This window comes from Panthera uncia, chromosome C2, assembly GCF_023721935.1.
Source record: "Panthera uncia isolate 11264 chromosome C2, Puncia_PCG_1.0, whole genome shotgun sequence".
Classification (NCBI taxonomy): Eukaryota; Metazoa; Chordata; class Mammalia; order Carnivora; family Felidae; genus Panthera; species Panthera uncia.
Genome location: NC_064810.1, coordinates 65,000,444 through 65,027,012, shown reverse-complemented (window position 1 = coordinate 65,027,012; position 26,569 = coordinate 65,000,444). Strand labels below are relative to the sequence as shown.

Here is a 26,569-nt window from a genome sequence, read left to right as displayed (position 1 = left end):
TCCCATTTTCAGCCTGTCTACCTTGACCACTCAACCAACCTATCCAGAAGGTGGCAGCTTTTTGTGTGGAAATTGTGTCTGTTCACGGAGTGCTGATGCTTTTCTCTTGTTTCCCATATTCAGGTCACTCAACCCTTCCACTGAGTTCCTTCATTCTCTTCTCTTGTTTGCCATATCTGGGTGTTTCCAAGTTTTATCTTTTACACAGACCCTGTTACAAGCACCTTCTCATTATTAAGAAAGATGTTATAAAATAATGAGAGTCCTTGACTTCAAAGTCTTGCTCCACCCCTTTCTTGATGATGTTACCTTTTTTAAGCCACCTACTGTCTCTGACTTGCAGCTTCAGTTAAGAGCAAGGGCTTTGGGTAATGGGCTGGGTTTGAATTCTGCCCTTGTCTAGCTTTGAGGCTTTGTGCAAGTAACTTAACCTCCCTGAGCTTATTTTCCTCATCTGTAAAATGGGAATAATGGCCATCTCTCTGTCTTTCTAACCAATGGAAACTGGAAAAGGTTTCCTCTACTCATGAAACATAGTCAACATGAAACACAATAAAGTGCCTCTTAGCAGCCCCTAGTAGGCACTGAGAAAGAATGTTTTTGACTCTGTAATGACTTCAACAAGAGAATTCTCAACTTACATACTAACATCTACTAGGCATTGTGTGTATTTGTACAACCTGTGTGCTGGCTCAGGCTGTTACTATGTTTATCCTTGAGAGGAGGTGTAGCATAATGGTTAAGTGCTAAGACCTTGGAGCTAGATTACCCAAATTTAAATCCTAGCACTACCATTACTAGCCCTGTGATCTTGAGAAACTTGCTTAACCTCTCTGGGCCTGTATCCTTATCTATAAAAAGGGCATACTACAGGGTATTTACTCCATAGGTTACTTGTGAGAATTGAATGAGTTATTACATGTAAAGCAGTTAGAAGAGTGGCTCAGCACATAAGAGTACAGTGTTAGCTATTATTATCATCCTAGTGGTATCTATTTATTGGAAGAGCTCCAAAACCCATGGGGTGTGGGTGTAGGTGTGCACATGCACGTCCGTGGCTTACAGAACTCTCCTTGCCTCTTTTACTCTCCAGAGATTAAGGATCACCTTTTTAAATTTTTTTTTTCAACGTTTTTTTTTTATTTATTTTTGGGACAGAGAGAGACAGAGCATGAACGGGGGAGGGGCAGAGAGAGAGGGAAACACAGAATCGGAAACAGGCTCCAGGCTCCGAGCCATCAGCCCAGAGCCTGACGCGGGGCTCGAACTCACGGACCGCGAGATCGTGACCTGGCTGAAGTCGGACGCTTAACCGACTGCGCCATCCAGGCGCCCCAAGGATCACCTTTTTAAATGACACCTGGATGGCTCAGTCAGTTGAATGTCTGACTCTTGATTTCAGCTCAGGTCATGATCTCATTTTCTTGAGATCAAGCCTCATGTAGGATTCCACGCTGAATGTCCAGACTGCTTGGGATTCTTTTTTTCTCTTCCTCTCTGTTCTCCCTCTTTCTCAAAAAAAAAAAAAAAAAAAAAAAAAAAAAAAAAAAAAGACAACTAGGCTATGGATATTTATTTCAGTGGAGGCTTTGACGCCCAGAATTCATATCAGAACTCTTGCTTCTACTGAGCCAATCTTGCTTTCAAACTTCTAGATACTGTCAGTTCTATGAAGTCAGAACCTTATCATTCCTGCAGAAAGAGAATTAGGTCCTCGTTGAGCCCCTCCCATTGCACAGGCAGTGGGCTGTGCAAAGTAGCATAAGTTCTCCCAAAAGACAGTAAATGAGGGAGAGATCCAAAAAGGGAAAAAGAAGGAGAAAAAGCAAAGAAAAGAGGGTATAAAGTTCTTGGAGGAGCGCCTGAGTGGTTCAGTTGGTTAAGCCTCTGACCAGCTCAGGTCATGATCTCACAGTTCATGGGGTTGAGCCCTGCATTGGGCTCTGTGCTGACAGCTCAGAGGCTGGAGCCTGCTTCAGATTCTGTGTCTTCCTCTCTGCCCCTCCTCTGCTCTCTCTCTCTCTCTCTCTCTCTCTCAAAAATAAATAAACATTTAAATAAAGAGCTAGCTAGCTAGCTCTTGGAATTTTTCCACATTCAGTTTTTCTCTCCCCTCTGTCTCTCCTTCTTAGATACGGAGGTGGCCACCGGATATCTTGGGTTTTTTGGGGGGGATGGTCATTTTTGTCTATTCTTGCTGTCGTCCCCATAGCATGCCTGTTACTGGGCCATAAGTTCTAAATTTGGGATTTGGAACATATGATCACGCAAAGGAGTAGAACCCTTTGCTTTCACTGTTTGAAAAATAAATACTCTCAAAGACAGGGTAGGGAAGTATGCCTGGAGCAGGCTGGGATTTGTCCCTCTGGGAACCAAGGCAACGCTCTGGGTGTTTGGCACACAAACCTTGAGTCCTCCGCTGGGTACTGCTGTGTCTGGTGGCCAGCCCTGACTGCACCCTCACATGGCCACTGATCCCAGGCCCCAGAGCCAGGTCTTTGTTGCTCCCCGTGCTGCCCCTTGCTCTCCTCTGTGTCTTTCCCTTCTCCCTTCTTGTCTCTCTCAGCTTCCTCCTCCACCATTGAAGAGAGGTCATCCTGGAGTGTTGGTGCCACATTAGGAGCTGCCAACACTCCCCCCTCCCCCCCCGGACCACCAGGTTCACATCTATGTGGAGAAAAAGCTCCCCAAAGTTTTCACACAGTATTTTGCTTCACCCATTTAGGATCAAGTAAAATTTCACAAAGTTAACTCAAGGAATGAAAGTAAGAACTATCACAAACCTGTTCTCTGTCAGGCACTAAGTTAGTGCTGGTGACTAAGACATAGACCCTGTTCCTAAGGGGCCTGCAGTCCAGTGAGGGAGGGAGACAGGAGCAGAGGCTCAGAGTGATCCGGTGTGGTAAGTGCCAGGACAGGCCTGAGAACCCACGCCAGCACTGGGGGGTCTGGGAAGGCCTCCAAGAGGCCTCCACAATCTGCGCCCTGAAAAATGAGTAGTAGCCAGACAACAGCAGGAGGAGAAGACAAGAGCCTTCTCGTATTTAATTCTCACAACCTGAGAAGTTACTACAATCTTCATTTTAGCAATGAAGAAACCCAAGCTGAGAGGATACAGTTGGTTACTCAAAATCAGCCACCTAGTAAAGAGTAAAGCCAGGATACAAACCCAGACTTAAGCTCTCAAAGCAAAGGCTGTGTGTTCCAGGCCCATTGTGTCTTATTTCTGAAAGTGACTTTGAAAACAACCCCCCCCCCAAAAAATGACCAGGCCTAGTCATTTTGGCCACATAGATAGGCATCTGATCTCAACTTGGTTCAGGTTCAGCTGCTTCTCTGACATTACAGCACTTGCAGCTTTGTGTTCAGTGACTCAGGGGATGTTTGAAGGCAGTTTTTTTGTCCTTCGGATGCATTCACATCTTCGGATGCATTCAGATGTTCCACATTGAGTAAGACCAGATTGAAAGACAGCTCTAAAAAAACTCCAGCTGAGTTGTTGTGTATGGTTGTTCAGACTGTCTACTGTACCAGTGCAGCTGGCCAAGGGGACCACTGGGGCTGACTGCATCCTGCACTCAATGAGCCCTGGCATGGAGCTTGTCTGTCCACCCAGACGACGGGCGCCTTCTTTCCAACTGAGACACAGAGTTCCCCAAACCCAACATTTTCTCTCAGATATGTGATGCTTATTGGACCACGGTGGCCATTTCTCCGTCTGTACTTTTATACATTGATATCATTCAGAGTCTTCTAAACTTTTCATAATAGGCCTCCATCAAAAGCCAGTTCTGTATTTTTGTGGGTTTTCCTCATGGATTTAGCTAATACAAATAGAAATGTAAAAAACCTGTTCTTTTGCGCCCACAAATGTGCTACGTTGGGCTGTTGCCCAACTCCATCTAGTTTGGGAACTGTGATTCCCCAGGAATTAGGAAAAGCATTCCTAGCTTCTCCCTGATTGCTGGATTAGCACAACCTCCCTCAGCCCACAGCTGAATTCCAGCCCTGAGGAAGAAATGTCTTATTAGACTGAGCGAACTCCCAGCCTGGAGCCTGTCAGAGGCGGTGTCATGTGTTTGCATTAGCTGAACAAAAAGCAAGCAGGCTTTCTGGCCTCACTCCCCCTCCTCCCGCACCCCCCTCTGGAGGGGCCGGTTAAAGTCTAGACAGTGTCTGCTTGGCACTATGCCTTTTTAGCACAATCTGCACGGTTCTGCAGCTCTCGCTTGGGTTGCCTTTCCTCACTCACTTCCCCAGTTTTCTTGGTCGGCCTCAAACTGTCTCGGGGAGACTGGCATGAGCCGCACACATAAGAAGCAAGTGAGTGAATTTATGAGACCATCAGGTTTCAGCTGTCTGGAGAGGTTCGCAGTTGAGGAAGTACCAGCAGTGCTGGCTGAAGCTGTGTCTGAGCTTACAGAGATCCCTGATGTGAGCTGGCTTCAAACAAGCCTCTGCTTCTTGGCCAGACATGGGCTGGAGTGAACAACCCACGACAGACAGTGGCACCCAGGTTTTGAGCCTCTTGCCTTCCGTTGGTAGTATGAACTTGGGCAAGTCACCGGCTGCCTCATCTTGAAAATACGGGGGTTAGAGCAGGTGAGCTCTGGAACCCAGCCCAGAAATCCTATCCATAGGAAAGGAGGCAGACATGTTAGGTTGGATTGTCAAAATTCTCTTAATGGAGTTAGGATATTTGATTAGCTCTTGTCTTAATTGATGATCCCGAGGAGGAGCGGTTTGAAAAGAGAAGCTGGCCCAGGAGTGGGAAAAGAGTGACTAAAAGCAGTTGGCATTTTGTGTGTCTTACTGTCTCCTGCGTATATGGAGTGCAATATAAATAGTACAGCATGTGGCACCCAAGCAGTCTGCATGCCCAGGAATCCCAAATGCTGTTTACTCTATAGAAAGGAACCACTTGATTTTCCACTTCAGAAACCAGCTGCTCAACAACACTGGGCAAGAAATGAAGGATGCTGGGTCTCTGGGGTCGAGCGAAGAATTTTTTAAAAAAGGAAGACAACCCAGAATTCTAAAGTGTGCAACTTGAGCTTTTATTGAACTGATTAAAAAAACAAAGATAAAACTTTCTTCTGACCTTTGTAAATATAAGTTAAAATAGAAATTAAATATAAATTAAAAATAACGATGCAGGGGTGCCTGGGTGGCCCAGTTGGTTTAGGCATCTGACTCTTGATTTCTGCTCAGGTCAGGATCTCACAACCATGGGATCGAGCCCCACGTCAGGCTCTGCCACAGTGAGTGTGGAGCCTGCTTAAGATTCTCTCTCTCTCCCTCTGCCACCTCCCACTTGTGTGTATTCTCTGTCTCTAAAATTAAAATAATGATGATGATGATGATGATGTAGTATTGAAATGGCTTATAAAAATAACTGTCTGAAAATGCTGTGTGGACCCTAATATTGCTTTCTGGGTCACCAGTGCTACCTGGCCCATGACCAGAATCTTGGGTTTCCTGAACAGGTATTGATGAAGTTGCTGCCCTGGCCCCCATGCCTTTCTCCAAATCAGTTTGGGGCTGTTATAGCTGAGGGCACTGCTCTTTGGCCTTGACCTCAGCAGTTAAATCAAGTGACTTGCAAGGGTGAACTCAGTAAGGAAACAGAGGCCAACACAGATGTTTTAGTTCCACTTAAATGCTTAGTATCTTAACTGCACTCCAATTCCTAAATACCACTAGTGAAGCCCAGTATGCTACATTGTACCCACTGTCAGTCCTGCATGGGGCCGCCCAATGTTGCCTGTGGTTTTCCGCATAAATCTACTTGTACACAAGTGTCAGAATTGAATTAAAATTGTTTGTGCCCCAGAATAGCCTGTATACACAGACACACACATACATTTTGCTACTTAATTGACATTACTTGAGTTAGATTTCACTACTTGGAGAGTATGACTGTCTACCTTTAGCTCAAATACACTTCCCTCACAAAAAACCCCAAATTTCTATTGGAACTAATGAAGAGAAGCATGTATGTTATTAAACTTCCCTTAATGTGACTGTTTCCTTTAATTTAGTTCAGTATTTGATCTGTCTTGATTCCTTTCTGAGCCAAGGCATATAGAAAATAGTGATAAGGAGGGCTTATTTTTGTGGTTGTGAAGCTTCTTAATGAGTGTTAACTTTATCAGTGCATGTTATTCATTTATTCATTTGTTCATTCATTCATTTCCTACCTTATTCCAAAACTAAGAGGTATGTTTTTCCTTTCAAATCCCGTAGCTAGCATGTCCTGCTGTCTTCTGTTAGTGCTAGGCTAACTATTTTCAGTGCTGGGGAAGGACCCAAGTTTGTGGCATATTTGCAACAGAGAAAAATAAAATAAAGAACGCAAAGACAGAAAAATTTCTGGTGGCTCTCACTAGGATACTTGGCTCATCTAAACTTCAGTAAGAAATTGATGATGTGTAGAGTTTCTGTTAGAGCAGCTAAAAGCTATTAAACTGGGCACAGACTCAGACATACTTGACTTCCCTTTATGGACAAGGTCCCTATAAGGAGGACCCAGGTGGGGTTTCTGGGGTAGCCCGCCTCAGCTCACAAAAACCTGCTTTGGGATGCAGGCAGGTGTCACAAATGCTCGGTATTCTTAGTTTCACTCCTCCAGGGACATCCTTATCCTTGGGTCTTCTCTGTATGCCAAAATTACGATGCTACAATTAATTGGGGTCAGGCTGAGGTCTATGTCAGAAGCAGGAGAATTCAGCTGACTTCTTTTCCCTTAGACTCTTAAGAATCTTTCAGGAGTGAGTCCATTTGTGCTTTGTCCCCCACCCCTCCTCTAGTCTTCTATCCTTGGCATTTTCTATTTTCTTTCCTTTCTTATCCTGTGTGGCCTTGGCCTTGCCAACAGCCACATGCAGAGAAGCAGACTTCCTGGTTTAGCTATTTATTTTTAGGGTAAAGCTTTCCACTCCATGCATTAATTGGTGTCTGCATCATGTTCAACAGACGAGTAATTTTCTGCATGGCACTAAGGGCTGGCTAATGATCAAAGAAAACTCCAGGACAAGGACACCTACTTCAGGTGTGAGTTCATTAGAAGTTTCTCAATTTCCTTTCTTGGGGGGATGGGACTAGAAGGGAGAATGGGGTTGGGAAGTATTTTGAGTAAAGAGGCCAGACATTGAAGTCTTCTTTGCTGAACATTGGGTATATTCAGTATTCAGTATTCACTGCAGTATTTCTTTCTTTCTTTCTTTCTTTCTTTCTTTCTTTCTTTCTTTCTTTCTCTTTCTTTCTTTCTTTCAAGAATGAACAGCAATCCTTTTTTTTTTTTTTTAATGTTTATATCTTTTGAGAGAGAAAGAGCATGAGCAGGGGTGGGGGGCAGAGAGGAGAGAGAACCTAAGCAGGTTTCACCCCGTCAGCACAGAGCCCCATGTGCGGGGCTGCATTTCACAAACCATGAGATCATGACCTGAGCTGAAATCAAGAGTCATATGCTTAACTGAGCCACCCAGGCGTCCCTAGATTTATTTCTTAATAAATTTCCTAAACTACTTGGGGGCCATATTGTTTAAAGGACAATTACTAAGTTAATAGCTTTATCTCTGAGAGATATAACTGGACAGCAGTCTGTGTTTTTCTTTGTTTTCTGCAAAAGAACATGTATAGGTAACTAGACTTATTATGGGGATTATTTTGTAATATATAAAAAATACCAAATCACTATGATGTACACCTAAAACTACTAGTATGTGAATTATACTTCAGTAAAAAAAATCAAAGAAAAAACCATGTGCAATACAACCTGGAGGATAAGAAACTATAAAAGTTGTTTTTTTGTGTTTGTCACTTGCCCTATTTAGGCTCTCTGTTTGCTTAGACAAAACTAAGAAAACTATGAAGATAATAAATCCTCTAAGAACAACCAATGCTTGAAGATTGTTAAGCCCACTGTGTTGGTCATTTTACAGCTTAGTTCATTTCTCTCTAATTTTCTTTACATATTTGATCAAATAGAAGGCTCTTCATTTCTTGCTTAAGTTGCATCATTGAATTGCTGGTGGGTTAGAGAGCGAGCTGCGACCCTCCACAGTGGCTGTATTTCATTTGGTGATTGGGTTATTTTTCTATGTAATGCTACGATTATTTTGCCCAGTGTAAAATAAATCACATTGTCATTTAAGAGCCGTAATGACTCATGTTCCAGTAGCCTGGAATGTAAAGACCTCCTCATTCCCAGTGATCTATTGTTTCTCCAGGAGAAAATCTTCTCTCTGTTGAGGTTGGTGAAATGAGCCTGTGTATGTGTGTGTGTTTGTGTGTGTGTGTGTCCAGACAGCTGAGAATAATGAGCTCTAGATTACCAATCCCTAGGTTTAGATGTGACAATAGCCATATTCTGAATATCATGATATTTTCTTTGAAAGGGAGACAGAAAGTAGGGAATTCTAAGCCCAAGAGTGTTCAAAGCATGTGAACTGCCCCCAAATAATTCTTGTTTTAGAAATAAGTGGAATAAATAGGAAGAAGGAAACTAGTGATGAGGAGGCCTGAAGGAAGAGGAGAGAGGCAGTGATGAGGGTAAGAAATTCTCACTGTTACTTGTAGTGGGGTAAGTTAAATGAGTATGAGGCGATAAAGTGGAGAATTTCTGGTCTTTATCTTATGTGCTACATGAGGAAATACTATGAATGAACACTGCTTATCTATACAATCAGAGAAGATATGTCTGCTTTTGTGAAGTGAACATATGGTCTGTAGGCAAAACTCACAAGAACAAATGATAATGTAAAAGCTATAAATTAAAACGGCACCTGTATATAGAGTATATAGCAAGAGTGATAATGATATAAAGTACCTTACACAAGGTAAGTGCTCAGTAAATAGTAGCTGTTATTCTTGATGTTTTTGCTTGAATTCTAAGGCACAGGAAAACTGCAGGGAGAGACATACAGATTCTAGACCCATGTTTCTCAAACTGTATTGAGTGATGCTAATATATGTGCTAGGTTAAGTGGTTCTTTAGTTGCAGGATTTTTTAGAACCTTACAATGTTCATGTGCATTATTTATTTTCTTTTCTAGGAGGAAAGTATCATAAGCAGTGTTTCCCAGGCATTTTGCCATTGAACACCATTTCCAATATTCCATTAGTATTTCAGTGCTGTGTTCCATGGAACAGTTTGGAAACATGGGTCAGTTCTGAACAGATTTTCATAAGCAGAGTCCATTTACACCTGACTCCAGGTCTTAGTGGGTTGTTGAACCCACTTCCTAACTAATGCAATTTCACTGAGAAGGCATGGGGAAGGCATGGGACCTATCTGGACCCCAGGGCCAGTCCAAGGGAAGATCCTTCTGGGAGTGACTCAATACTGGATGCTGGTATGGCCATGTCCATATCTATCTAAATCTGGCTGGGGTATTTTTTGATTATCAACTCAAAGTACCCAGGAGTCTTCTTCTGGAGTTTTCACTTTTCCTATCCATTCTCAGCCCATCAGCAAGTCCTCCTGGCTCTACTGTCAGAATATATAACCTCTTCTTTGACTGTTATCAGTCTCCATTGCCACCATCCTACTCCAGGCCACCATCATTTTGTGCCCGGACTATTGCAGTAGCCTCTTAGCTGCTCACCCCTTTTTCCTTCACGCCTCTCTCCATCTACTTCTTTATATGGCAATCTTTGGGGCATCTGGGTGGCTCAGTCGGCTAAGCGTCCGACTTTGGCTCAGGTCACGATCTCACTGTCCCTGGGTTCGAGCCCCGTGTCAGGCTCTGTGCTGACGGCTCAGAGCCTGGAGCCTATTTCAGATTCTGTGTCTCCCTCTCTCTGACCCTCCCCCGTTCATGCTCTGTCTCTCTCTGTCTCAAAAATAAATAAATGTTAAAAAAAAAAATTTATATGGCAATCTTTGTGAAACACGTATCTGATCACTGTGTAAAAACCCTCCAGTGTTCCCCATTTCATTAAGAATAAAATACAAAGTTGTTATCAGTGCGTACAAGGTCATACATGCACCATGCTTTGCCTGCTTTTCCCAGCTAATCTCTCACTGCTTTCCCTGCTAGACCCTATGTTGCAGCTACACTGGGCTTTTTCTGTTCCAGGAACATAACAAATTTCGCCCTGCTTCACAACCTTTGCACTTTTTTTCCTGCTATCTGAACTGCTCCTTTCATTCTTAGGTCTCAGCTCAAGAGAGCGTTCCCTCACTCAGTCTAAGGGGTGCCCCCTCTCCTAGATGTCTGTCAAACATATCCTATGTTCTAAATAATCATCACAATCTGAAACGACCTTGTTCATTGTGTTTCTTTTCACTCTCCTCTCTCTAGAATATGTACTTCTTCAAGATACAGTCCTTCTCCATCTCATTTACCAATGAATCCCAAGCACCTAGAACTCAACTTAGCAGATACCAGGTGCTCAGTAAATATTTGTTGAATTGATCCACTGGTCAAATGGGTTAATTAATGAATCCAAATATCTCCTACGTAATATGAGGAGATGCATGATATCCTGCCTGTAATTTTTGATCTCCATGTCAGATTCTGTAAGTATTTGTGCAGCTGGGAAGATGGTTGATAGCATCTGCCCATCAACACTTCGCTTAACGTTGGACATGGTAGTAATGCTGGGCTTGCTTAGTCTGACACCTGGATTCTGATTCTCTCAGCTCCAGGTGAAGTTGGAATATAAGCAGAGGCTTACTGAATAGTAAGTGTTTTTATTCTTTCCCTCCATGATCAGCAATTCTGATTTAACTGGGCATCGTTCCCAGAGTAAACTAATATCCCAAGGAATATAAAGTAAAGCATTAAATTAAATTCTGTTGTCGGTGGTTCTTTGCCCCAAAGCCTCTGGTCACTTTGTTTTCTGACCTCAACATTTGCTGAGACCTATGCTGAGACCTTTATTTTTTGGGATCCTTTCTGCTCTTGCTCTGTCTCCTGCTCATTTGAATGGCAACTGTGCCCTGTTCATTTGAATGGGCAAAACAGTGTCATTGGATTTGCACATTAGATCTCAGAGGATCTTTTATCCTGGGGAAGGCTCCACCAAGGGCACAGTGATCAGCAGTAGGTCGGGTCTTAGGGAGTAGACACTCCTACTTACCTGCACCTTATTCTCTAATCCCTTGCTCTTGACCGTAGACCAGTTTCTTGACTTCCAGAGTATGTTGGCCACTTTTCAGTGCAGTCAGGGTAACCAAAAGCAGTTAAATATGTGGCATTTCTCTCGTGTTTAATCAGTTAAAAATGAAGAACAGAGCTTTGAGAACTAAACTGTTACATAATACTTAGTGTTTTTATTGTAAATGATAATCTGTAGCAACTAACCTACTAAGGTTTTTGTGTAGAGTTTCTAATGTAGTCCTTGGGGGAACACAAATTGAACAGAAAAGGAGGTCTTTGTACATTGTGGGTACAGTTTGAAAGTCTAGCAGGATTTTAATCTTTGCAAAAATAGGGAGCTTTGCTACAGTGGAGTCGAATACCTGGCAGTCTCTCATTGGTGGGCCCCCTGCTTCAGATACAGCCTGATTGGCCAGCACAAGTAGGTTTTACAGCTCTTTCCCCCAAGCTGTGACTTCCCTGCTCCAGGGAAAGAATGCAAGGCAGGAATGTCTCAAGAAGAATAGAATGTGCATATTTTCGTTGACTTTAATCTCAAAGCACTAAAATTGTGTGTGTGTGTGTGTGTGTGTGTGTGTGTAAGTGTAATACTATTGAAAATTGACAGCAAGAGCATGTAGCAGTTGAGCCAAAAAACTAAAAAAAAAAAAAAAAAAGGTTTTGAGAAACATACACTACATTGCCAAATTTATCCATGGTCTCTTATGCAAAAAAAAAAAAAAAAAAAAAGAAGAAGAAGAAGAAAAGAAAAAAGTAAGTATTAAGAGAAGTTTCAAAATACAAAGCCATACAAAGTACAAAAGGAGGTGGCACATACTTTATTTTATAAAAGAGGCTAGAAGGGTCGAGTGACTCATCCATAGGCATTAAAAGCAGAGTCAGTTAAGCTTAAGTAGCCACGATGCCTGCCCATTTTCAAAGGACTGGCTATTCACTACCTTACTGTCCTGGTCCCAGATGTAGCCCATCATGCTGTCTTACCCAGGTATGCAGATATCCATTGACTTCAACTATATACACCACTTACAAGACATTCCTCGTTAAAGAGAGTCTTACTCTTTCTACCTAAACTCTCCTCAATTCAGTCCTCAGTAATATGTCAGCACTCGGAACTTATTAGAGCTGGGTTGTTCAGTAGGAAAAGCCACCAGCCACAAGTAGATGTTGAGCTCTTGCAGTGTGGCTAGTCCCATTAAGATGTGCTATAAGTATAAAATGCATGCCAGGTATCGAACTGCATATGAAATAAAGCATGTAAAACGTCTCACTAATTGGTTACATGCTGAAATGGTAATATTTTGGCTATATGGGCTTAAGTAAAACAAATTATTAAAATAATTGTTTCTTCTGACTTTCTAAAATTTTGCTCAAAATTTGCAAATCTTCTGTGAGACTGGTATTACATTTCTGTTGGACACTGCTGCTTTAGAGACTTGTCACTTAACTGTATATCACATGTAGTTCCACCAATGCCTGGAGTTGTTACTTATTAGATTGTGTTGTTATTAAAATTCCGTGTATTTGCGCCCCATCTCCTCATCTAAACTGTCAGCAGCTTAGGGACATGGGCTGTGCTATCATGTGACTTTCTTAAGGACATGTGGCTTTCTTCCTTGAGACCCCAGCATCCAACCTGATGTTTGGTATTTTGTCGTTCAGTTACTTGCTTGGAAATAGGTTTTGTCCAATTCTACTTTGGACAATGCTAAGGAAGTACAGATTAACTTGTGTTTGCAGTGTTGCTTTTTTTCAAAAGCACTGATTTTATGTAGTTCTTAATTTGTTCCAGAAAGGTTAATATTCCTCTAAACTGGACTCTTAAAATCCAGGGGACCTGCAGTGGATGTCAAAACTTCCCGGCACACGTACCCAGCAGAGAGCAGTGCTGTTCATTGATGATTACAGGTAGTAAGGAGCCCCTTATTGCCTCCCAGAAATCTTGGGGAAGCTCCACATTAAGCTCAGAGATTTGCACCCTACTGTCTAGGACCTGTCTGCATTTAGGTCAGGCAAATAAGACAAGATAGCCCCAGTGGCTCCCAGCCTTGAGCCAAGGTTGATAGAAGAGGACCATTACTAGTCACGTTTGTCCTGTAGCTGCCAGGAACCTTTATAAAATAGCTGTGATTCCCAAAGTCCCTGAGAAACTACTAGGGGATGCACCCTGGGTGGGCCTTACCCTCTAAACATTCCACAGTTCTGTAACTGAGCTGTCGCTGAACCACATTCTCATAATTTCTGGGCTGGTTATATTCTGCCTAAAATACAGTCATTTCTGCTGGTTCCCTGAGAGAGTTTAAACCTTCTCTGGGTTTTGTGACCACAGAATCCTGAGCCATTGTTTTTGATTCAGTTGTTAAGGAATGTGTAAGAATGCACACCTGGAAACCTCCCCTCTTCAGGCAGAGATTTATGAGGTCTCTCTGCTGTGGAATGATCCCAGTCTATTGACTACACTATTGCCATAAATCCATAGAGAATCATCTCTCTTTGGCAATAATGCGTGAAATGAATGTTTTTCTCTTTAGAGAAGCAGTTGGAAGGATTTGTAATGACCAAGATTTTGAAGGAAAGTGGTTCTGTTTGCCCAGGTTCTCCAGCTTTGCAGAGCAGAACCCCACGAACATCCTCATATGGCAGTTGAATCAAGGGAGATTAAGGTTGCAAGGGGGAAGCACATGCCCAAAGTAGTACTTTCTTTGAGTTTCTCATCTTTCCTAGGTTATGTCCTAGGAAAATCAAGTCCCCAAATCTGTAGCTGGGCTTCTGGGGGCTCATAGACACCAGGTTAGAATTTTCACTCTGTAAATAAAACTAGTAATTTTTCCCCTTAGGTAGCCTGTTAATTAAGGTGACCAGATGTCACAGTTTATGCCTATTGTCCAAGTATGTCTATTTTAAAGGTCCCATTTTGCTTTCAAAAATATTCCAATTTGGCTGATAAAATGTTTGGTTGCCCTACTAAGAGCAGACATTCTTCTGCTCAAGCTCACATACCCCTACTTGTCCTGTGGTACCCACCCAGCATCCGCCTCATGCAGGAACTAGACTCCTTAGTGATATGTAAAGTAAGCTTGCAGCTTCCCCTGCTGATCCCCACACTAAGAAATAGAAAGCTCCTGGGACCAGAGACTGCCCAGAGAACATCATCACCTGCACACATCCTCCCAAGAATTGACTTCTCCTTAATTCCTTCCTTCAGATGCCATCTGAAGGGAGCGCTTCATCTGCATTTGGAATGGCTCTGGGTGTGTATCTGGGGTGTAGGAAGTGGGGGTGAAGAGGAATTGGATGGGGAGGGTCTTCAAGAGTGTAGGATTGGGCAAGGGGGAGAAACAGACCCTGCCCATGGATCCTGAGGATGATGAACACCACCTGCCTCTGGCATTTCCTTGGAAGACTGTATTCCTCGGACTCCAGGTTCTCCTGGCCGACAGTTGCCATGGCAACAGTGTCTTAAGAACTTCTAATTACATCTGTCTGCTTCTCCTAGAACCATACCAAGCCACACATATGGTGACTTCATTTAGCATGGAGTTTCTTGCTGGGTTTTAACCCCTTATGCATTCCACAGGCTGGAGAATAATTGCTGGGATGCTGGAAACTTGACAGCTGCTTTGCAGCCACACTGCCCCCAGAGTCCCAGGACTTTGTCTGTGTTTTTATTTATTTATTTTTTGTTTGTTTCTAAAAAAAAATTTTTTTAACGTTTATTTATTTTTGAGACAGAGAGAGACAGAACATGAACGGGGAGGGGCAGAGAGAGAGGGAGACACAGAATCGGAAGCAGGCTCCAGGCTCTGAGCCATCAGCCCAGAGCCCGACGCCTCGAACTCACCGACCGCGAGATCATGACCTGAGCTGAAGTCAGACGCTTAACCGACTGAGCCACCCAGGCGCCCCTGTCTGTGTTTTTAAAGTAGACTCTCACTGTTATGCTCTGCTGGGTCTCTGGGTCTCTCTGCTCCATTTTGTTCCCGTCAACCCTAACCTCCCTGCTATCTTCCCTCTTGCCCCCTCCATCTGTCAAATGGTCTCAGCTCTTGGTTGGACATCACAGTTCCTTTTAAGATGCCCAGCACCCTGGGAACTAAAACAGTTGGGCACAGCAATAGCCTAGCCCTTCCAACTCACATTTCAGTGTATTCCAGCCTGCTGTAAGGTCAGCCTCGTAGATGAGCCAGAAGGGAGTGGTTGGAAACCTCCAGAACATGCTGGCACACGGGGGAGGGGTAGAATAAGGCAATTTATTCTTTCTCATGTTTAGGGAGACTGACCATGTACCTTCTACCTCCCTTCTACTTCATACGACAATGTAGGAATGGGGTTCCTGAGGAGAGTGAGCATAAAACAGCTGCCTTGCGTCATTTCACAATTAGGCCTATTTTCACAATTTCTCTTGGCCTGTCATCCTTGCTTATTTTTGTCTCTACTTCTCCCTTGTGTAGGTCATCAAGGTGTGAGGCTGCTCGGTGATGACCCCCACCCTACACTCTGAAGTCCCACACAATTTTGCCTTCCCACGAGGTACCCTGCATTGCCACATTGCCTCCTCTTCCATTATTCTCCCCCAAGCACGTTGTCATTCCTTCAGCATATCTGCTGGATTATACATTAATTGTGAACAAAGGAAATGACTGAAAGCCATTTCAGTCCCCCATTGCTCTCTTGTCCACTTCACCATCACACGTGTGCGCGCGCGCACACACACACACACACACGCCCCAGTGTCTTTCTGTGGGTCTAAGATAATCTCTCATTAGGGAATTCCAGGCTGAATATTTATTGCCAGGTGAAGAAGGGTGGTGTCTTTAGGCTATTTCCCCAAAAAACCTGATCCTAAAAGGGGGCAGCCCCAGGAGAGGAATTGGCCCAGGGGGCTTTGTGACCCTGCCGTAGGGCCTTAGGGTTGTGTGTCTCAGTCACCCTTTGATACTTTCAACAAAGGTCGCTTGAGTGGCACAGGGCACTATGCCAGGACCAAGCCTTGTCCTCTAAGGGTTTAGCTGGGAAGCCGAACTCTGCATAATCAATTAAATTTTCTAAAAAGTGATCAAAATGAGTTCAGAGATGGATGGAGCAATTCATACCAGTCAAGAGGGAAAGGTCACCGAGGATGGAGTTGTGGAACTCGAGCTGAGCTTTGAAGGACAGGAAGAATTTGTGTAGTTCAGACAATCAATCAGCCTTCCCAGATGGTGACATTATTTCTTTAGCTGGTCTTGTGGGACATTCTCTGCCCATTTGAAGGTTAAAGAAGCATCTGATAATCCCTCATGGTGCTGACATTTTCAAAGGGTAATGAGTTTTCATTTCAAAATGTAGGACCTCAGGTGCCCTGTACCCTTCAGTTTGGCCTGCCGCTGCTACCTGCTATACTCACAGATAACCTCCTAAAGCTTCCTGTAGCCAGAGGACTTTAGAAGTGAGGGTTACTGGAGGTGAGGAGGTCAAGGATCTTGAGCCCACATAAACAATGAAATCACCCAGGAGACAGGAAGAAGACTGAGTCACTGCCAAAGTTAATGTGGCAGCGTTAAATGCGGCCAAGTAGATTTCAGTAGCCATCTGAATCAATGCCAGGTCATGTGGACCACCTTGGGGAATAGTGGGTTAACTGTCAGTTTTAGGGGGAGCTACATGCAAACTGGGATAATGGAAAGGAGCTGCAGATGTGGGGACTGTTCTCCGGCTTGGGGAAGGAACCCACGTTCTCTGCACACTAGATTCCTTCTCTAGTATGTGGTACCGGGAACTACCCAGAGTCTACCTAAATTCAGTAGAGCCCAGGGAAAAAGGGATGGAGAGGAGAACTTGTAGCTCTTAGCCTATATCCATACCTCTTTTGCTTTCTACCAAAGCAGGAATAAATCCTACATTCCACTCAGAAGTTCAAAGAATGTGAATCCTGTTTGGTTCAGTGCTTGGGGAACCTTGGGGAGGTGGAGAGTTGGCTTGGGATGGAGCGTCAGGAATGCTTGGGGATGTGCAGGGATGTTGATCCAGATGTGGTTAGCACTGCAGGGGACACTTCCAAAACCAGTTCTCTCGGAGCTCTCCCATAGCTGCCCTGGAGCTGTCTCCCCTCTTAGTGGAGGGTATTGGGATTTAGGTGTGGGGGTGTTTTTTTTTTTTTTAACTTTTAATCAACCATTTGCCTTGAACTACATGTGGAAATAATTAGAGCATGGATGCTGAGTAAATGTGAGCTCTGGCAGTCCCAGACATACTTCAGTGACAGGTTCTTGGCAGGAATGAAGAATTGTGAATCTCATGTGAATTTCCTTTAGCCATTCTCTCCCTTTTCTTCTTGCAAGGCAAACACAGATAGAATAAAAATGTCATTTAATGGCATTCAAAGGGAGAAGAGGGTTCCAAGCAGTTAACCAAGAGTGAAATCAGGCCACTCAATTGGGGTCCCATTACTACTCCTCTGATTTCCTCTGTCATGACCCAGGAGAGAATGAAAAGGCATTGCTTACAAAAATTCTTTAATTCCTCCGCTCAGACCAACTTTAATTGGTCAACTTTAATTCCTCCACTCAGACCAAACAAAGACCCTGAAACACTCTCAGGAGACTATCCATAACCAGTCTCTAGTTTGGGTGTCTAGGTTAACTTCCTTGAGAGATTAAAGTTTGATACTCAGGAACATCTGAAATGGCAAATTTCTGTGATTTCTAGTTAAGAGAATCTTAACAGTTTAAGGGACATGGGCATCATCTACAATTCTTTCCTTTTATAGATGGGGAAACTGAGGCCCCTTTCTCGGGTATCTTGCCCTAAGTCACAAAGTGTTGGAAGCAGAGAGACATGTGTCCAGGGCCTCTCTCCAGGTTCCTGTATCAGTTCTCGTTACATAGGACCTCACTGCCTCTGTCTGGTCTGGCCTCTGGTTCAGGTTTCCACAGAGGTTTAAAGGTTGTGTTGTGTTGTGTTTTTTGCTGTCTCATTCCAACATTTGCCAAATCATTTCTCAGACAATGGCATTCATCACCTGTTTCATCACCATCCGGCTCTCTAGACGTCCTGATTTTGCTTCCAGTTTTCTGAATGTGCTTGCTTTGCTTTCTTGGCTGCTTTGCCCTCAGAGCCCTCGTAACAGTTGTGCAGGCTGCTCACTGCGTGCGGAGGTGAAGGGGGCTGAAGTCCAACCTGCACTGATTACTGAGCCCTGTAGCCTGGTCTGGGGTCGCATCTGCACAGAGGGGAAGGCACCTTCTCTGGCTTGCAGAGACCCCCCCCCCCCCACATGTGGGCTGCTAGCAACCTGTTCTTCCTGCTTCTTGGCCACCCTCAGCCCTCCATTTCCACCCTTTCTTCCTGAGCTCATGTGTTCTCTTGGCCCTGTTTCTAACTCCTACATGGATCATGACCAGATGTGCTTCTCTAATCCTTTATTTTCAACTGTCAGTGGGATGTTTTACTGTTGCCTTAGACTTAAAGTCCATAACTGACTCATCATCACTGACCCCCTTCCCCGCTCAGCCCCTGCCTGGTCTCCATCTCTGGCAGACACACTAGCAAACTTCCAGACCCTCAAAGCCAATGATCTTGGTTCCCTGGTTTCTCACCTTCCTCTCTCCTATCTGGTATGTGGCCAGACCTCACTGTTCTTTAGGACTTTCTCCTGAATTCCCTCCTTTCTCTGTATCTATGCCACCACCATACACGAGACTTTCATCATCCCCGGCACTTGCTACCTTGTTTCCTTGTGCCCCCAAATTCTTCCTCACCCACTTCTCCCCATGTACCACTGCTGAACTGGTCTTAAGACCCTCCTGTTCAAAAACCTACAGTTTTCCTATCCAGATCCTACCACTTTTTAGGGCTCACTTGAGTCCCCCTCTCATCCATGAAGCTCCATCTCCTAGATTCAACCTCCTTTACTCAGGGCTGTGCTGATCTGCATTTCTGAGTTTCATCGCCCTGATGAGGTTAGAAACTCCTGTGAAGGTAGAGGCCATGTCCTGTCCTCCTTCAGGGTTTATTACATGGAGCTTGCATCACCCTGGTCACAGGCTGTTATCCTTCTTGTGTTTTCACAGGCATTTATCAAATAGGCTTTCTAATAGATTTTAGTTACTTGCCCTGGCCTTTACTGAAGCAGACTGAAGGACTATCCTACCACCTACATTATCCTTTAAAGTGGTCAAGTCTTGGGGCGCCTGGGTGGCTCAGTTGGTTAAGTGTCCAACTGTGATTTCCGCTCAGGTCGTGATCTCACAGTTTGTGAATTGGAGTCCCACATCGGCCTCTGTGCTGACAGTGCAGAGTCTGCTTCAGATTCTCTGTCCCCCCCCACAAGTCTCTGCCCCTCCCCCGTGCATGTGCACACATGCACATGTGCTCTCTCCGTCTCTCTCCCTCTCAAAAATAACATTAAAACAACTTTTTTAAAATAAATAAATAGGGGAACCTGGGTGGCTCAGTCAGTTAAGCATCCATGCTTAACTCAACATTCATGGGTTGGAGCCCCATGTTGTGCTCCGTGCTGACAGCTCAGAGCCTGGAGCCTGCTTCGGATTCTGTGTCTCCCTCTCTCTCTCTCTGCCCCTCCCCTGCTCATACTTCCATCTCTCAAAAATAAATAAATGTTAAAACTAAACAAAATAAAGTGGACAAATCTTAAAGGCAGATGGTTGGAGGATGGAAAATGAATACATGATCAAACCTATCAGACTAATTCAGGGCAAAAAGTGGTTTGGCCTGAAAGGTCTCACCAAGGAATTCTAAAGACACTGAAGTGTTCAATTGTAGAACTAGGGGCCTTACAAAAAGACAGGATATCTTGGGAGCTCCCAGGGATCACTCAGAACTGTAGACAGATGCTGGGGAGCCTGGTATACCCTGTCCGTCAGAGTGGAGTCCCTGGGTGTGCCTAAGTTGGAGAGACAGCATGGCGCTCCCCTGGGACACTCCAGCGCATCACTGTGGCCCATGCTCTGAATGCATGAGACCAGAAGTGCCTTCCTGGGGTGCTGGAGGCAGAGGCTCCTCACTGCCATCGGGGATGAATCCTCAGATCTGGTAGACCCATGTGAGATTTTTCTCAGTCCTGTGTGAAGAGGCTTAACATATTTCTAACTCATGTTTATTAAATGCTGCTATTCTTCTACTATGACTAGACAAGGCCATTATAGCAGACTTAACTCACCCTTATGTAGAAACCATCACCTTGTTTGCCATGCTGGGGCTGGGCTGCCTCAAGAAAGGTCTATGTATAGGAGTGGGTGGCATTCCAGAGATAGTGAATATGCAGCTGGGAAAGTGACAGGGCTCCCCTAGGAAGATGGCAGTCTAGATCCTTCCCTTTGACAAGGCAAACACGTAGTGACTGTGACAGCATCTGTAAGATAATAAAGACAGTGGTTAAGGTAAACAGCCTTGTCCCATTTGAAATTTGAAAGTAGTAATTTCCAGACACAAAATACATTATCACGTAATGAGAAGAAAATGTCAGGAACATGTTATCCCATAAGGGATAGAAGCTAAACATAGGAATTAATACAAGGGAGAATTAGGTAATTTTTTTTTTAATATTTATTTTTGAGAGACAGAGAGAGAATGGGGGAGGGGCAGATAGAGGGGGAGACAGAGGATCTGAAGCAGGCTCTGTGTTGACACCAGTGAGCCCCATGTGGGGCTCAAACTCACCAACTGTGAGACCATGACCTGAGCTGAAATCAGACAACTGACTGAGCCACCCAAGTGCCCCAGAATTAGGTAATTCTTAAATGACAGGTCCATAATAGATTTTTTTTATCTTAAAGCTAATACTCTTGGGGAGATGCATCCCTTATTTTGATGTCATAAAGACCAGCCACTCCTTCCCCCAGACATCCTGACATCCTGGCCACCGACATTGACACTAACTTGAGCAAATCGCCAGTAAAATTTAATGTAAAAAACATTTACTGTGGATTTTCTCAGGCAGGGCACCGTGGTGAGTGTGTCAGAAGCCAAAATGTGCAGGCACTTGGAGTTCACTTGAGATAAGCTATACATGTATAAAATATTAAAGAGGGCTCCAGTAGGCTAAAAGCCCCAAAGCCTTCTTGTTTATGAAGAACATAGTAGGGTTGATGGAGAGTCAGATTTACTATGAGCTAATCAAGCTTTAGTTTCAGACATTACACACAAGGCCCCTTCCCAAGGCCCTGTGCCCAATTTTACAGTCATAATCGTGTGTTCTTTTTCTCATGGGGGCTGTCTCAAATTGTTTGAGCTTACCAGGCTCCTCAGAACCTGGATCTGGCCGTGTTGCATTAACCTTGAGGTGAGGGCCTGGTAGTGAGCACAAATACACGAGGCACACCGTTCCTGCAGATGCAGAGGCCTCGGCCACGTGCATCAGAACAGCTGCTAGAAATTGCTACTCCTTTCAGCTCTTTCCTTAGAATATGTGGGATGCAGCAACAAGTTCCTTTTCAGAGAAAAAGAATTGGAAAGACTTGAACAGGGTCACGTGGTGCTCCAGCTAGATTTCAAGGTCCTGAAGAGGTTTGGCTTTCTCAAGCTCTCCAGCCTGTACTACTGGGTTCCATTCCAGAACACTGGCTAGGAGCAGCCAACGTCCCACCCTGTGCCCCACCCAGGCCTCCTGCTCTCCCCAGTTCTGTGAATTCCTTTGTCCCAAGCTCCGTGGTGCTCAGCGTATCTGAGGGGCCCTGGTGTTCCTGTGAAGTTTCCATGACTAATTCTGGCAAAGCAAGGAGAGCCTTTCTCACGTCAACAAAGCCGCTCTGTCACAAAATAGTGGCAAGTGGAGCCAAAATTCCACCTTGGCATAAGTAGGACTGTTTTTTTTTGTTTTTGTTTTTTTTTAAAGAAAGTTGGGAAGGAAGAAAAGGATTGGGGGTACACAGCTGACCCAGTTCACTTTAGTGAAATAATGATATATTAAGCTGACAGTTTTATGGTTTTGCTTACAAGCTTCCTCCCTTGCCAAAGCACAGTGTTCTTCCAGAAAATGATTTTTACTTTAGAAGACTTTTTTTCTTTAAACATTCAAAGTGTAGTTTATGTTCAGCCTTAATGCTAGTCGGCCCGGAGACTCAGGCACACCATCACCTCTACTGGTGGTTTTGCAAATAACTTGCTTTGCTCTTTGTTTGCAAAGGATCTTTTTAAATTGCAAAACTAATTGATTTTTTTAGACCTTGGATCCATGACAATATCTTTTCTAGCTTTGATTTGTAATGAGGCAAAGTGGTTTGTGGAAAGAGGGCTGGAATTAGGGCCTGGACACCTAGGCCAGGACCCAGCTCTGCAACTGTGAGGTCTTGGACCAGTCACATGTAGCCCTGAGCCTCAGTTTCTTCTTCATCGTTGGATGTTAAGTCTGGCAGTGTCTTAAGAGCTAACCCCTGCCTGGCTATCCTAAAGAGTTTTGAGAATCAAAAATGATAGTAAAAATTACAGATGAGTCAAACTTGCTGTGCAAGTATCAAGTATCATTATTACCATGCAATGACTGACAGTTGCTCAGGGAGGAAGTTTTTCCCCAGTAAAAGTTAGCAATGTTCCCAGGCCGTCTTTTACCAAGGGGAGTTTGCATTATGAACAAAGCATGACTGGCGACGCATAATGAAAATAGCACAGCAGCAGGTCAGGAAGATGATGCAGAAAGTCAAAGCTAGAAACCCAATGTTTCTCCATTGGAAGCAAGTATACAGTTGACTTTTATCAACATGTCAGTGATCACACCCTCAGAACATGCCCCCTGGCCCCATTCAGTCAATCACATTTTCATAAGTACACTCAGACTTAGAGATTCATACACTGTGACCTCACACTCCTAGAGCATATCCATATGACAGTGTGGTTGTCTATACATAGATGAAATTCTAATACAGGCTTGGGACCTCATTCTTAAAAGAACTGCATTGTGCTTTGCAGCCTCTACCTATGCTAGCCCTTGTAGCTGTCCCCTCTGCCCATACCTTATTCCCTGGACTGTTCCCTCCCTGAGAGGGAATATCGAGGCTTCTGATTCAGGCTGACCTGTCTTCCAGTCCTGACTCAGTCTCTCCCTCATCATGTGGCCTCTGTATGTCACCGAGGTTTTCTGAATCTGTTAGATAGGAGTAAAACTATGGAAACTTGTACTGATGTTGTGAGGACAGAGATCTCTGTGAAGAGTCTCACTCAGTTGTAGGTGCTCTAATTAATATTAGCATTGGACCCTAGGTCCTTGTCACCCCCACTAGTTCACTGTCTTTCACCTGGCGGGTTCCCTTGCCTCCAGCCTCCATCCAGGCTGCCCTGCACTTTAGTTAAAATTTCTGAGTTGGAAGGGACCAGACACAAATTAATATTCCAAAGCACCACCTTCACCATGTCACCTGCTGCCCTGCCTCTTTTCTGCCTTACTCACCACACCCCTGCCCACCAGACAGCCATTGATTGCCCTGTTCCATGAGCGTGTTTATGCCATGTGCATGTTCTCGCAAGATGTTCTCCACTCAGCAGAGGGGTAAGACCATCTACCATGCTCAGGAACTTTCTGGGAGCCCCAGGGTTGCTCCTGACCTCCCATTCCCCGAGAAAGGGCTTGGATAAGGGCTTTCAATGCCACACAGAGGCCACCTCTAGGTAGAAAATTTTCATTGTTTTTTTCTGCATTATAGCACACCTGTGAATGGTAAGAACTGGGGAGGATTGGGAGCTTTGGGTAGGACACTCTTTCCCAAGTCGGCAAAAATTTGGTTTTCTGTACCGCTGCCTGTGCCTGTGGGGTGCTCGCCTCACCCCGCTGTCCCACCTCCTGCTCCACATCTCCTGGGCTGGGAGGGTAGAACTGCAGGAGCCAAGGCTGCATCTCTGCATTGCGGCTTTGAGTTCTCCAAGACAAAGAGAGAGATTGCCACCTATTGACAGATGTGCCACCTGCAAAGAGGAATGCTTGTGTGACTGGCGCTGCCCCTTTCTCTTTGGTCTCAAACGGGAAGGAATCTGGGTTTTTTCCATTCACTCAGTCCTTGTGCTCTCAGTAGTATCGTTTCTGGGTAACAGAGGCTGGGTGGGGACCTGACCACCAAGGTCGTATCGGGCGCTCCATGAGGAAATTGAGAATCAGTGACAATGGCAGCTTTCAGCTGTACAGCAGGCAGTTCATCTCCTTTAATGCTCACACACCCCTCGCAGGGATTAGTGTTCCCATTTCACACATGAGGAAACTGAGGTTTAAAGAAAGTACGTTGCCCACGGCCATGGCAAATAAGGAGCAGAGGCGGGATGTGGGAGCTCAAATCCAGCTCTCTAGCTACTCTTAAGCACTTTCTCATATTTGCTAATTATGTAAATCACTTTCCTGTCCTAATCTCTTTAAACCTTAAATTTTCTGGATATGAAAGTAAATCAAATATAAAGGAGCTGCTTTCACTTTGGTTGGGTAGAATCCTAGCACTATCATTTTCTAGTTATTTAACCTCAAAGGCTTAAGTTCCATCATTGGTAAAATGGGGAGAGTTATGATGTCTAACTTGTGGTATTATCATAGGGCTTACATAAGATAACATAGAATCAAAATCACTTAGAATGCCAGGTATTTATAAATGGGAACTTAATCACCTGTTGTCTAGATCCAGGTTAGAATCCTGGCTCCTCTCATTTTTAGCATTAGGACCTTTGGGCAAGTTACTTGACCTTCCTGATCTTCAGTTTCCTCATCTATAAAATGAGGTTAATATTATACATTTCCTTGCAATGTTGTTCGTACAGTAAGATGAAATCATAAGTGTGAAACATTTTGCAAATTTTAATTGTACTATTCAAATATTAGATTTTACGTTTTAAATAAGAGTGTTTCTTCAAATGATTTTTGAGAACTATTGACTTGGTTTGAATTCAACCTGGAAGTCAAAGCTTTACTCTTTAATACTCACTAAAAACAACAACATAAGATAAACGGAACTCTCTACCTGCCATGGGCTACTGTGCAGGAAGCTCTCTGCTTGCTTTTCAGTTTATGATGCCCTTCCAAATATACTATTTCATCTTCACGAGGCAGGGCTGGTATTTACCCCTATTTTACAGATGAGGAAACTGAGGTTCAAAGAATTAAAGTGGCTATGTACAGACATATAGCTAAGTGGTAAAGGTCTGCTGGTGGAGCTGTATACTGGTGTGTTGTTTGAGCGTAGATGTATGTCTGAGCATGCCTTTTTAGGAATGTATTTGTTGTATCTCTTGGTTCGAGTGTTGTTTCATGAGGGGGAGAGGACAAGGTAGTCTTATCTGAGATTTTGTTACACTGGTCAGCAGCAGCCTTTTCCTCTTGCTTTTTAGAGCTGTTTTCCCTTCCCAGGGACAGTTATGAGCGCCCTGATCAGAGAATACATGCTTGATTTTATCTCCACGCCCAGTTTAGGAAACAACAGCTATCCAGTCATCCCAGCCTTTTGGGGATTACTTCCTCTTTTTTTTTTTTCCCCCTGCCTGCCAGCTTTATTGAATTTTCCTTAGCAACACCCCCAAAAAAGAATGGGTTTAGCAACAGCATATGAACCAATGAAATGTGAGCATGGCAAGAGTTTCTCGACCAATGGGATCCTTGCATGACAGGCAAGATGGCTCAGGAGAGAAAATAATACCCTGGAGTTTGCAAAGCAGCCTCCAGGTGGCAGCAGACTAGCTGTATTGGGTGCAGTCCTCAGCTTTCAGCATCTACTTTGTTTTTTGTTTTCTTTGACCTATTCTTAGATATGAAACATTTACGGACTACAAGAATTTTAGTATTATAAGCTTTGTGTGTGTGAGTTCTCTGCATGACATAGTAGACATGGTCTGAGGGGTGGGATCTGAGGTTCCATCTCTGCCTTTACTGACCCCGCCACAGCTCTTGTCATTTTTGTTGGTTTTGTCACAGCTAGTGCTACCCCAGTGGGTGGGAGCCCGGAGGTCTTTCGTGACTGCCTGCTCAGCAGTCAGACAGAGGCTGGAAGAATCACATTCTCCTTTGTTCAACCACCACTGCTGCTGGCCTGTGTGACAAATGAGGTGGGGCTGCCTTTTAGCCACTAATTAACGTGAGGGAAGGAATGTGTCACTGACAGATTAGTGTCTACGTACGCTCTCCTTTTCAGTGGCATAGACGGACCATTCCCTGCCTGTAGGTTCTGCTGAACAGGAATGACTGACCTTAAGTGGTTTGAGGATAATTCTACTGGCTCTCCAATGGTTTGGCCCTCTTGGTCTTGAAGCCAGAGGCAGATGTGGACAGGGTCTGAACAAGACCATACTGAATAATAGCAAAGGCATGTTTCTGATGCTTTAGTTATCCTTTTGCCTTTTGAAATGATATTACCTTTAATATCATTCACTACTCAGTGAGATTTTGGTCCTTCAGATATCCATATTTCTCTCCATGTTTCTATTTCTCCCTGGCTTACTCTTCTCATTCTTTAGGAATTAGTCAAGGCAGCCTATCTTCAGAAAGTCTCATTTGGGTCTTGCCC

The 26,569-nt window shown here is 44.1% G+C and overlaps 1 protein-coding gene across 3 annotated transcripts in view; it reads left to right on the top strand.

Annotated features, from left to right (window-relative positions):
• FSTL1 (follistatin like 1) overlaps window positions 1-26,569 on the top strand; it is a 59,241-nt gene that overhangs the window by 7,605 nt on the left and 25,067 nt on the right. The window lies entirely within an intron of this gene.